The sequence below is a fragment of the Lagenorhynchus albirostris genome, chromosome 1 (assembly GCF_949774975.1).
Source record: "Lagenorhynchus albirostris chromosome 1, mLagAlb1.1, whole genome shotgun sequence".
Lineage (NCBI taxonomy): Eukaryota > Metazoa > Chordata > Mammalia > Artiodactyla > Delphinidae > Lagenorhynchus > Lagenorhynchus albirostris.
In genome coordinates this window covers 94,603,680-94,617,932 of record NC_083095.1, presented here as the reverse complement: position 1 = coordinate 94,617,932, position 14,253 = coordinate 94,603,680, and positions in this window count along the sequence as shown.

Genomic DNA, 14,253 nt, shown 5'->3' with positions numbered 1-14,253 from the left:
AAACAGAGGGCCCAAAGAATAAGAAAGGTGAGGAATCCAGCAGTTGGAACCTCCCAGCAGGCGACCGAGAGCACAGAAGTTATGGGATGCAGGCAGGAGTGAACTAACAGCAGAGAGCCCACATCATGGTACTGTGAGCAAGCCAGCCGTTTTGACCTCAGAGCAGAAGGCCCATATCCCCATGGGGATGGGAACATGGCAAGAGTGTCCTCACTCACTTGGCACACATCAGATAATGTGGGGAGCCCAGCAGTTAGGGCCTGATGCCAGAGGGCCCTCATCATCGAGGGGAGGAGGCTCCCAGCAGGCTCCAAGTGCCACCAGAGGGCTCATGTCCACAAGGCGACGTGTGCCAGACAGGCAGGAGTGACCTCACAGCAGAGGGCCCACCTCACAGATGGGTGAGGAACCCAGCCAGGATCAGACTCTCAACAGAGGGCCCACATCACCAAGGGGATGTGAACCAGGCAGGATTCTCCTAAGACCATTGGTCCCACATCATCGAAAGGTGAGGAACCCAGCACATGTGGCCTCAAACCAGAGGACACACATCACGAAGGGGCTGGGAGTGAGGCAGGCAGGAGGATCCTCACAATAGAGAGCCCAAAAAATTAAAAAAGTGAGGAATCCAGCAGTTGGAACCTCCCAGCAAGCGGCCAAGAGCACAGAGGCTATGGGATCCAGGCCTCTGTGAACTATCACCAGAGAGCCCACATCATGAAAATGTGAACAACCCAGCCGTTGGAACCTCAGAGCAGAAGGCCCACATCCCCATGGAGATGGGATCCTAAGAGGAGTGCCCAAGCATCATTGGGCTCACTAAGAAAAGTTGGTGAGCCCAGCAGTTAGGGCCTGACCCAAGAGGGCCCTCATCACCGGTGGAAGGAGATTCCCAGCATGCTCCAACTGCCACCACACGGCTGACTTCACCAAGGCAATGTGTGCCAGCCATGCAGGAGTGACCTATCAGCAGAGGGTCTCCCTCACAGAAGGGTGAGGAACACAGCCAGGAACAGACTCTCACCAGGGGGTTCACATAACCACGTGGATGAGAACCAGGCAGGAGTGTCCTCACACTAGTGGGGCCACATCATCGAAAGGTGAGGAACCCAACAAAGGTGGCCACAAACCAGAGGACCCACATCACCAAGGGGTTGAGAGTGAGGTAGGTGTCTGGACGGGCATATTTAACACTCATTTCCCACCAGGAAGAGGAATTAACCAAAGGCTCAGCGTGCCATGCCAGAAGCAGATTAGGACCTGAAGCAGCCTTGCAGGTTTGCAGCCAGCTCACAAGAAATTGAGTTGAAGAAAGGAGCTCAGGGGCCCTGTAATTCACAAACCTGCAGAGTTATAAATGACAGATAACGTCCAAAAATATATTGAAGTAAGGCTGCGAAGAGGACTTGAAAGCGGGGCAGAATTGCAGGAAACCGATTTCAGGAGGTAGACTGGATTTGCATTTAAAGCATAGGAAAAGAGGCAGAACATCGACAATGATGCACTTGGCAAAAAAGGGCGTATGAGTTTGTTCCTGAATATATTCAGGAAAAAACACATACACCCTTTTTGGCAAACCAAGCAAGCTTGCAATGGAAATCCGAACTACTATGAAGTGTCACTTCCCCCCGGTCTAAAGGGCCATCTGAAAAAAGTGTAAAATCCAGAAAGGCAAGATAGGCCATGGGGAAAAAGGAGCCTTGTTATGCTGATGGGCGGGATGTAAATTGCCAACAGCCACTCTGGAGAAGTGTATGGTGTTTCCTGATACATCTCAAAAACAAAGCAACAGAGTCTAGGGCATTTCCACTTATGGTCCTATAGCTTAGGGAAATTAAAATCAAAAAGACACAGCCACCCCAAAATTTGGGACGGCTCTGTTTACAGGAACCTCTTCTACGGTACAAGTTAAATATCCCAGAGAACAAATAATTGATAAAGAAGTTGCGGTACTTACGTACAACAGAATACCACTCAGCAATGAAATCTGTGCCACCAGGCCTGTACCAGCATAATGAGTGGATTCAGATACGATGATTCTAAGTGAAATAAGTCACACAGAAAAAGAAACATCATAAGGTATCACTAATACACGGAATGTAAACTTGGCTACACATGAACTGAATTACAAAACAGAACAGGGTCTCAAGTTTAGAAAACCAACTTATGCTTGCTTAAGGGGAAAGGTGAGTTGGGGTGCTGCATAAAACCAGAGTTTGAAATTAGCACAGATAGCATTCCATAGGCCAAATATGTAATAGACAAGACCTACCCCTTGCTCAACGAAATGGACTCAACAATGAGGTATCACCTCACACCTGTTAGAATGGGCATCATCTGAAAATCTACAAACAACAAATGCTGGACAGGGTGTGGAGAAAAGGAAGCCTCTTCCACTATTGTTGGGAATATAAATTGATACAGTCACTATGGAGAACAATATGGAGTTTCTTAAGAAACTAATAATAGAATTACCATATGATACAGCAATCCCAGTACTGGACATATACCCAGACAAAACCATAAATCAAAAAGAGACATTCACCGCAATGTTCATTGCATCACTATTTACAATATCGAGGTAATGGAAGCAACCTAAATGCCCACAGACAGACGAATGCATAAAGATGTGGTACATATATAAAATGGAATATTACTAAGCCATGAAAGGAATGAAATTGGGTCATTTGTAGAGACGTCGATGGATCTAGAGACTGTCATACAGAGTGAAGTAAGTCAGAAAGAGAAAAACAAATCTTGTATATTCATGCATCTATGTGGAACCTTGAAAAACTGTACAGATTAACCGTTTTGCAAGGCATAAATAGAGCAACAGATGTAGACAACAAACGTATGGACAACAAGGGGGGAAAGCTCTTGGGGTGGTGGTGGTGGGAGGAGTTGAGAGATTGGGATTGGCATGTAAACATTTATATGTATAAAATAGATAACCAATAAGAACCTGCTGTATAAAAATATAAAATAAAATTCAAAATTAAAAAGAAATAAAATTTAAAAAATAAAACAAAAAAAACAATTATTCCCTTCACATACATGTATTTATATGAATAAATTATTTCCATGCTTATATCTGTAAATACGAAAAAGAGGAATAAAATCTACCTTGAACCAAAAATGAAAAAGAGAAAAAAAAAACAGAACCCACCAGTTACTCAGAGGAAAACCGTAGCAGGGCACTTGCTCCAGTTGTAAACAATTCTGAAGTTGGTCAGTGGTGGGGAATCGTCTCCCATTCAGCCAGCAGCCCCCACACAACAAGCGTCCTCATTGCAAAGCTGGGGCACCGTGCCGTGGCATCTGTGAGTAAACGTGAGCTGAGCCCCAGGCCAGTTGCTGCTGAACTGTTCCCACCCCTTCCCAGGTAAAACACCTGAATATATACAAGGACTTGAAAGCCTAGAGGAAGGGCCATGGAGCCACACGAGTGACAGCATGCCAGCTGACTTGGTGCCTGCAGGCCAGCCAGGATGGTCCTGGCCCTGGGTGCTCTTCTGGAAGATTTCCATTTCCCTGCCTGAGATACCCGTCCTGTCCCTGCCCCCACTGCTTTTTTCCTTCCTCACCTCTGCCCAGGGAGAAATTCCAGCAGCAGGCATGGGTGACACATCCTCTTCTTTAGCAGGTGGCAGCCTGGCAACTGCTGCAGAAAGTCCAGCAGAGCCCCACTCACACTGGGCCACCCACAAAGCCGTGGCCTCTCACTCCCTCCCACCAGCCCAGCCCCGAGACTGCTGACAGGGCAGAGAAAATGGCGTCAGGCACAGCTGCAGGGGCTTTTGCTGCCTGGAGTGGTATTTATATTGATCTCAACCCAGGCACACCTGGGGAGGGCTGGCCGGCACGGTAAGGCTGCCCAGGTCAGCCAATCATCACCTCTCAGGGACTCACAGTTGCAGAAAATGGAACTTGCTGAACCGGCCAGGTCCAAGGAACAGGTGTGGGCTCCTGAGAGTCAGGATAGACAAGGGGCTGCAGCTTTGGCTTGTTTTCTAATCATTTTATCTGGCCCATGAGTGGGAGACAACTTCAAGAAAACCCTCTCCTAATGAGAGGAACCCAGGAGTCAGGGAGAGGAGGGGTGGGTGGTGGTTGAGACAGAGGCCTGGTGCCCCGGGTGCAGTGGAAGTCTCTGGAAGACCAGGTGGAGGGAGGCCACACAGAGTGATGCCCAGGGTCACAGACCTGTCGGAGCTGCTGTCTGTTAGTTCAAGTCCTGCTCTGAGGTGCTCTGTGTCAGCTCTGAGCGACAGGTGAGCTGGGGGTGCTCTTCAATGAGGGCTATGTGCACGGTTCCTGTGTGCCCAGCCCTGCCACGGTACCTGCAAGGGTAGCTCTGTATCCTGGGAGGGGCCTGACCACGAGAGCCCTGTGGGCTGGGTTGGGGGTGGGGTACCTGCCCAGGAGAGCTCCATATCCTGGGATTGGCCTGACCACGAGAGCCCCATGGGCTGCTGGGGACCTGGTAAACGATGTCAGGACAGTCAGTGAAGCCACCGAGGATATACCTCCAGTTGCTCCTGATTCCTACACCCTGCTGGTCATTCTACCAAACACCAGGACATGGTATTCTGTATTAGTCTTCAATGATGCCTTCTTTTGTATTCCATTAGTCCCAGAGTCACAAGAAATTTTGGCTTGTGAGTGGCAGGACTCAACATACAACTAAAACAATACTTCCGGGCCGTCTTGCCCCAAGGGCTCAAAAATTCCCACACCATCTTTGGGGAAAGCTTAGCTAAAGACCGAAAAGTTCTACCTCTGGAAAAGGAAACCCTCCTTCAATATGCAGACGACATTCTGATCGCCAGCCCTACTAAGGAGGCCTCTGAACTACCAAGCCAATAAAGGATAGAAGTTGTCCAAGAAAAAGCTCAAATATCACAGACTGCGGTGACCTGCCTGGGCTTCATTCTCACACAAGGTCAGAGAAGCCCATCCCAGGAAAGGGAAGAAACCATTTGCAGCCTTACCCCTTTCTAAAACTAGAAGACAGCTTAGGGGTTCCTGGGGAGGCCAGGGTTTGCTGCTTCTGGATCCCTAACTACAGTCTACTAGCTGGGCCTCTATATGAAACACTGAAAGGAAAAGATGATGATCCTTTTGAACAGAATCCAAAAGTGGCCTTTCAAGAATGGAAAGAGCAGTCAATTCAGACCCTTGCCCTGGAACTTCCTAATAGAGCTAAACCCTTTGACCTTTACATTCCTGGTGAAAGGTGAATCGCCATTGCAGAATTAGTGCAAAAACTGGGACCACTTGAAATGGAACAATGCAAGAATGCCATCCAAGTAGGATAAACTACAGTCACCAAGGGGCTTGGCCCACTGCCACATCTGGCCAAGATACTGGCGGTATCTAAAAACCTGGAAATCAGCAGCCCAAAAGGCCACCTCCCTCCTAAGGGAAAAGGACCCCACGTGGTGATCCTAATCACCAACCATGCCCTGAAGTTGCAGGGTTCGCTCCGTGGGCACACCGACCTCGAGTGAGGAGGCCCTCCAACTCCAACATCCAGAGAGATAACCGGGGGCAACAGGGCACCATGACGACTCGTGTGAACATCACTTGACCTGGAGTTTCTCTCATAAATCAACAATAGTGTGTCCCGAAGGAGTAGACTACTGCTTGCAGGACTTACTGCACCCGGAGGGGAGCTAATAATCTTGACGGGGGAACCGTATATCACACTGTCACCATAGAAAAGCCTACAGACACCGTGATGATGGTGGCCAATAAGACCGGCTGGACTCCTGTTTACTTCAAAAGGCTGTTGACTCAGTGGCCATCATGGTCCTTGATCACCACTGACCCTGGACTGTCTGGGAGTCGAGCGGGCAGGGCTCTGACACCTGGTGCTGTTTTTACGTTAATTCAGGGGCCTAATTGAAGAAAGAGCAGACTACTGGTCAGAGCATCTAGGCTGGCAGAAACGGTCAGCCTAAGGTGGCCGAACAAATGTGGGGCGGGGTGAAACCGGCCCCCACAGCGTCTCTGCACATCTCTTTCCTGGACCCTTAAAGGTCATTAGAATCTATAACACTTCCAATGCTGGTGCTCAGGCGGACGAGCAGGGAGGCAGGGGTCCTGGGGCCAATCAACGTCACCTGGAGGCTGCTGGGGAGAAGTTCTGACCCTCGTCCCCTGGTATGAGGGCTCCCAACTCAGCACTCAGCAGTTACAGAAGAAGGGTCTGCACCCTCAGCACTCCAAGAATGAGGAACGGGACAAAAGGCAGAGGAGGGGTTTGTCCCCAGCAAAGCCCATTAAAAATCCCTGGGAGATAAAAATAGAATCTGGGCAATAAAGTCAAGTCTGACCTTTTTGATCCTTTGTGCTTTGTCTAATTTCACGTGCTCCTAGGGTCCCGCATGCAGAGGTTCCACACCCGGCACTTCAGACCAGATTTCCTAGTGCAGAATGGCTGGGTCGACACCTCAGCTCCTGGGGCCCAGTGCAGACTCCGAGATATAGAGCCTGAGCTGCAGCCAACCCGGCCCTCGAGAGCTCCGCCCCCTCCCTCCCACTGACTCTGACAGGATCTCTACACAGCAGCCCAGCCCACAGCCCACGGGGTAGTGCATGCTCTCACCTCTCCATTCTCTGATCAAAATATAAAGTTTCCTTTGCTTGTGAACCAAACTCAGTCTCGATCTGTTGGCCCCAATGACACTGGGCAGGGGGACACTTGTTGGGGTCCACTCTGGAGGATCAGTAACAGAAATTGAGACTATTGTAACTTCAATGAACAGATGTGTGAGCCAAACTGTCGTTAACATAGAACAGTTTATAAGGCTCGGGTAAAATAAGATGTTTCTAACACTTCCATTTGATATTTCCATCACTTTATTATAAGCAAGTTCAGTGAAAAGGTTTGTCTTATTTGTCAGGTCAATATTAGAGAAATGAAGTGATTTCTTTCCAAGGATGTACATCTAATAATCTTGGTTAAAGCTTCAATCTTGTTTTAAATGCTTTTCCATTGAAAATGATACCTCTCTTTCAGCTCCCCCATTTCTGAGAAGTATAAAATCTTATAATTTATTATTACCAAAGGGGAAAGGTGGGAGGAGGGATAAATTAACAGTTTGGAATTAACACATACACACTGCTATGTATAAAATAGATCATCAACAAGGAACTACTGTATAGCACAGGGAACTACACTCAATATTTTGCAATAACCTATAAGGGGAAATAATCGGAAAAAGAATAGATATTTTTATTGACATCATCTATCAATGACAGTTAAAGTGTAACCTAAGGGAAGCTGGTGGTGAGTGCTTCTGACCCTGAAGACTTCAATCATCTAAAGTTTGGACTCTGCCTACTTCCCAAGGTCCTTAATGAACATATGTGTAGCCGTAGCTTAAAAAATTCCCCAGTTTGGGTTTCGGGGAGACACTGATTTTGAAAAAGCCCTGGTGTTCTCCTTAAATGAATGGGACTCTTCCTACTGCTAAAACATGTCTGTCACACCCAGAGGATGGTATACCGTCTGATCGGGAAGAGTTTGGAAAAGGCATCTCATCTCCTCATCTCCTGGTGCTTGGGTTCACCCCTCCAGCGTCTTTACTAACAGTCTCCCCACTTGGAGATGTCAGCACTGCCAACATCCTGTTGCGTACAGTTTGGAATTTGTCCAGTGGATGAAGCGGAAGGATGAGGAACAATGAGAGACAAGTCCTAGGTGTTCAGACAGGCACATGTCACTCTAATTTCCAATCAGGAAGACGAACTGACCAAAGGCTAGGGTTGCCCATGGAAACAGTATAGGGCTTGAGGAAATCCCACTGCTTTGTGGCCAGTTCCCATAAACACAAGTTGAACAATGGAACTCAGGGGCAGTAACATTCACAAAACTGCAGAGTTGAAAATATCTATCACTGAAAAATGTCTTGAGGAAAGTCAGAGAAAAGGATTGGTAAGCAAGGGAGAATGGCAGGAAAGGGATTTGAGGAGGTAGAAAGGACTCGCCATTAAGCACAAGAAAAAGGGCTGAACATTGCCAACATTGCAGTTGGCCAAAAAGGCTGTATGCGTTTTTTTTCTGTATATATTCAAGAAAAGGGCATACACTTTTTTAGCCAACCAAACAGGTGGGCACTGGAAATCAATACTACAAAAGATATCACTTCACATCAGTCAGAAGAGCCATCGTCATAAAGTGTAAACACCAGAAATGCAGGACAGGGCAAGGAGAAGAGGGAGCCCTGTGAGGCTTATAGTGGAAATGTATATTGCCAACGGCCATTCTGGAGAAGTGTATTGTGTTTACTAAAGCATCTAACAAATGAGCTACAGAGCATAGGGCACTTGCACTCATGGGCGTATATCTTGGGAAAAACAAAAATCGAGAGGACACAGGCACCCCAATGTTTACTGCCTCTCTGTTTAAAAGATCCTCGAATAGGATATAACTTAAATGTCTCTGGAGGGAAAAAATGGATAGAGATGTGGTACTTATGTAGAGTGGAATATTACTCAGCCTGGAAATCAATGAAATAGGGCCAGTTGTAACAACTCCGGAGGAGTTACGTATGATCATTCTAAGTGACATAATTCAAAAAGAAAAAGACACATATCATAAGATATCACTTAAAGGTGGAATCCAAAATGGCTACACATGAAATAAATTACAAAACAAAAACATAGTCAAATATGTAGAAAACATGCGTAAGGCTGCTAAACGGGAAAGGTGGGGAGGGGTGAGGCATCATCCAGGAGGTTGAAATTAGCAAAGATACCATTCCAAATACCAAACTGATAATCAACAAGGCCTACACGGTAGCTAAAAGAACTGCACTCAGCACACTCAAGTCACCGATAAGAATATCTATGACTGGTAAGAATCTGAAAAAGAATTTATTGATGTCTCTCTGTACGTGAATCAAGTGGATGTACAGCAGCAAGAAACAGAGCTTTGAAAATCAGCTGTAACCAATATAGTAATAAATTGAAAAAAATAAACGACAGAGAGACAGAGAAAACCTCTTACAACTTTTCCTCAGGGACGGTGATGCAACATGCATTGAACACATCTAGACCCACAGCAGGATGAGACATAAGGCTGGAAACTGTTCGTGCTAAGAGAAATGTGAGGTTGGGTGAGGAAATGCACACCCTTTAAAGTAATACTACCTGGTACCCATTCAATGGGTCCCAAATCTGCAGGTTCAAGGAATCTTCCTACAGCTAAAACATGCATGGAAAACCCAGAGGACTGTACACCATGTGATCGGGAGATGTGTCTAAAATGCACCTCATTTATCCTCTCCTGGTGCTCCTGTTCATCATTCCAGCCACGTTACTTAGAATCTCCCCACTTAGAGAATCAGCACATTTAAACTTCTGTTTCACACATTTTGCAAATTGTGAGGAGGATGAATGGGAAGAGGGGGAACCAATGAGAGAATAGTTGTAGGGGTTTGGACGGGCACATGTCACTCTAATTTCCCATTAAGAATAAGAATTAAAAGAAGGCTCAGCCTGCCTCGCCAGAGCCAAAATAGGGCCTGAAGCAATCCTGCGGCTTTGAGGCCAGCTCACAAAAGAGCAACTTAAAAAATGGAGCTCAGGGTCACTGCAATTCACAAACCTGCAGAGTTATAAATGAAAACTAACGTCCAAAAATATGTTGAGGTAAGGCAAAGAAGAGGATCTGAATGCAAGACAGAATTGCAAGAAACAGATTTCAAGAGATAGATTGGACTCGTCTTTAAAGCACATGAAAAGCGGCAGAATTTCGACAATGATGCAGTTGGCCCAAAAGGGAGTATGCGTTTTTTCCTGAATATATCCAGGAAAAAACGCATACGCACTTTATGGGCAACCAAGCAAGCAAGCAATGCAAATGTGCACAACAAAGAAGTCTCATTTCCCACCGGTCAAAAGGGCCATCCGAAAAAATTGTAAAAACCAGAAATGCAGGACAGGCCATGGAGAACAGGGAGCCTTTATACGCTGATGGACAGTGTGTGAACTGCCGAGAGCCACTCTGGAGAAGTGTATGGTGGTTCCTAAATCATCTAAAAAACAGAGCTACAGAGCATAGGGCACTTCCAATCATGGAAGTATATCTAGGGAAGTCTAAAAATCAACAAGACACAAGCACACCACAGTTTAGGGCTACTCTGTTTACAAGAACCTCAACTTCAGTACACCTTAAATATCCCAGGAAAGAGAACAATGGATAAAGAAAATGTGGTACTTATGTACAATGGAATATCTCTTCACCATGAAATCAATGTAATAAGGCTAGTAGAAGGATAAAGAGTGGATTTAGCTCCGATAATACTACTTGAAATAAGTCAAACAGAAAAAGAAACATATCATAAGATATCACTTATAGAGGGAGGATAAATATGGCTGCACAAAAAATGAATTACAAAACAGAACAGTGTCTCACATTTAGAAAACACACTTATGTCAGCTTAAGGGGAAAGGAGAGGTGGGGTGATGCATAAAACCAGAGTTTGAAATTAGCACAGATACCGTTCAATAAACCAAATAGGTATTAGACAAGATCTACACCTTGCTCAATGAACTGGCCTCAACACACCCTATACATCACAGAGAAATATATCTGACTAATAAGAATCTTAAAACCCATGTATTGATATATCTCCATAAGGGAATCAAGTGTGCGCAGAGCGGCACAAACACAGCAGTGAAAATGAGCTAAACCCCATTATAGAAATAAATTTTAAAACCAAAACGCAGAAACAATGAAAGAGAGAAAAATTCTTACAAAATTCACTCAGGGGCTGTGATGCAACCTGGAATGACCACATATAAACCCACAGCTGGATAAGACATAAGGCTGGACACTTGGGGCTGAGAGGATTGGTGAGCTTTGGTGAGCAACTGCCGAAAGTTTAATGCAATACTTCATGCTACTCATTCCAAGGGTCCCAACACTCCAGGTTGAAGGGAATCTTCCTACAGCTAAACCGTGCATGGGAAATCCAGCGGATGGTATACCATATGATTGGGAAAGGTTTCTAAAACGCACCTCATTTTCCTCTCCTGGGGCTCCGGATCAACATTCCAGCCACTTTACTAACAACATCTCCACATGGAGAGTCAATGCCTTTAAGTTCTGGTATCGCACAGTCTGCAGTTAGTGCGGAGGATGAATAGAAATAGGGGGAACCAGTGAGAAAATAGATGTAGCGGTTTCAATGGGCACATGTCACTCTAATTTCACATCAGGAAGAAGAATTAACCAAAGGCCGAGCAAGGCGTCCCAGAAGAAGAATAGGGCCTGAAGAAATTCTGTGGATATGAGGCAAGATCACAAAAATAAGAGCTGAAAAATAGAGCTAAGGGCCACTGCAATTCAAAAACCTGCAGAGTTATAAAGGCCAACTATTTTCCAAAAGTATATTGAGGTAAGGCTATGAAGAGGCACTGACAGCAAGGAAGAATTGCAGGAAACCGATTTCAGGAGGTAGACTGGAACTGCATTGAAAACATATGAAAAGACTCAGAATGTCAACAATGATGCACTTGGCCAAAAGGGGCGTATGCGTTTTTTCCTGAATATATTCAGGAAAAAACGCATACGCCCTTTTTGGCCAACCAAGCAAGCTTGCAAAGGAAATCTGCACTACAATGAAGTCTCACTGTCCCCCAGTCAAAAGGGCCATCTGAAAAAAGTGTAAAATCCAGAAAGGCAGGACAGGCCATGAAGAACTGGGAGCCTTGTTATGCTGATGGGCGGGATGTAAATTGCAAACACCATTCTGGAGAACTGTATGGTGTTTCCTGAAATATCCAAAAAACAAAGCAACAGAGCTTAGGGCACTTCCACTTATGGTCCTATAGCTTAGGGAAATTAAAATAAAAAGACACAGCCAGCCCAAATTTTGGGACAGCTCTGTTTACAAGAACCTCGTTTACGGTACAAGTTCAATATCGCAGAAAGTGAACAATGTATAAAGAAGTTGTGGTACTTACATACAATGCAATATCACTCAGCAATGAAAAATATGTCATCAGGCCTGTAGCAGCATAATGAGTGGATTCAGATACGCTGATTCTAAGTGAAATAAGTCACACAGAAAAAGAAACATCATAAGATATCACTACTACACGGAATGTAAACTTGGCTACACAGGAACTGAATTACAAAACAGAACAGGGTCTCAAAGGTAGAAAACCAAATTATGCTTGCTTAAGGGGAATGCTGAGTTGGGGTGCTGCATGAAACCAGAGATTGAAATTGGCACAGATACCGTTCCATAAGCCAAATATGTAATAGTGCAGAGCTACCCCTTGCTCAACGAAGTGGACTCAAGACGCCATATTAAACGCCTAAGAATATACCTGACTAGTAAGAATCTTAAAACCTATGGATTTACATGTCTCCGAAAGGGAATCAAGCGTGTGTACAATGGCATAAGCGCAGCAGTGATAGGATTGGTGAGGTTCGGTGAGCAAATGCAGACCCTTTGAAGTCATATTGCATGGTACCCATTCCATGGGTCTCAACTCTCCAGGTTTAAGGGATTCTTCCTTCACCTAAAACATGCATGTGGAACCCAGAGTATGATCCACCGTGTGATCGGGAAACGTGTTCAAATGTGTCTCAGTTTTCGTCCCCTGGTACTCGGGTGCAACATTCCAGACGCTTTACTAACACTCTCCCCACTTGGAGAGTCAGTGCCTTTAACCTCCTGATTGGCCCAGTTTGCAATTTCTTCGGAAGATGAACAGGAATAAGGAGAACCAATGAGAGACTAGCTGGAGGTGTCTGGACGGGCAAATTTAACTCTCATTTCCCACCAGGAAGAGGAATTAACCAAAGGCTCAGCTTGCCGTGCCGGAACCACACTAGGGCCTGAAGCAATCTTGCGGTGTTGCGGCCAGCTCACAAGAAAGCGAGTTGAAGAAAGGAGCTCAGGGCCACTGTAATTCACAAACCTGCGGAGTTATAAATGACAGCTATCATCCAAAATTATACTGAAGTAAGGCTGCGAAGAGGACTTGAATGCGGGGCAGATTGCTGGAAACCGATTTCAGAAGGTACACGGGAGTCGCTCTTAAAGCATAGGAAAAGAGACAGAACTTGGAAAATAATGCACTTGGCAAAAAAGGGCATATGTGTTTTATCCAGAGCTCTCATAACTGAGGGGCGGAGATTCCCAGCAGGCTCCAACTGCCACCTGAGGGCTCACATTGCCAAGGCAACGTGAGCAAGCCAGGCAGGAGTTACCCAACAGCAGAGGTCCCACCTCACAGAAGGGTGAGAAACCCAGCCAACATCAGACTCTCACCAGAGGGCCCACATCACCAAGGGGATGGGAACCAGGCAGGAGTGTCTTCACACCAGTGGGGCCACATCATCGAAAGGTGAGGTACTCAGCACATGTGTCCTCCAACCAGAGGACCCACATCACCAAAGGCCTCGGAGTGAGGCAGGCAGGAGTAGCCTCACAACACTGGGCCCATAGAATAAAAAAGTGAGGAATCCAGCATTTGGAACCTCCCAGCAGGTGGCCCAGAGCGCTGAGGCTATGGGATCCAGGCCACAGTGAACTCACAGAAGAGGGCCCATGTCATGAAACTGAGCAACCCAGCCATTGGGACCTCAGAGCAGGAGGCCCACATCCCCATGGGGATGGAAATCTGGTAGGAGTGTCCTCGCACCACTGAGAACATATCAGAAAATTTTGGGCGACCAGCAGTTAGGGCCTGATGCCAGAGGACCCTCATCACCAAGGGAAGGAGGCTCCCAGCAGGCTCCAACTGCCACCAGAGGGCTGACGTCGCCAAGGCGCTGTGTGCCAACCAGGCACGAATGACCTCACAGCAGAGGGCCCACCTCAGAGAAGTGTGACGAACCCAGTCAGGATCAGACTCACACCAGAGGGCCCACATCACCAAATTGAATTGAACCAGGCAGGAGTGTCCTCACATGAGTAGGGCCACATCATCTAAAGGTGAGGAACCCAGAACATGTGGCTTCAAACCATAGGACACACATCACCAAGGGGCTGGGAGTGAGGCAGGCAGGAGGAGCCTCATAACAGAGGGCCCAAAAATAAGAAAGGTGAGGAATCCAGCAGTTGGAACCTCCCAGCAGGCGGCCCAGAGCACAGAGGCTAGGGGATCCAGGCCAGAGTGAACTAACACCAGACAGCCCACATCATGAACCCAGACATTGGGACCTCAGAGCAGAAGGCCCACATCCCCATGGTGATGGGAACATGACAGAAGTGTCCTGGCATC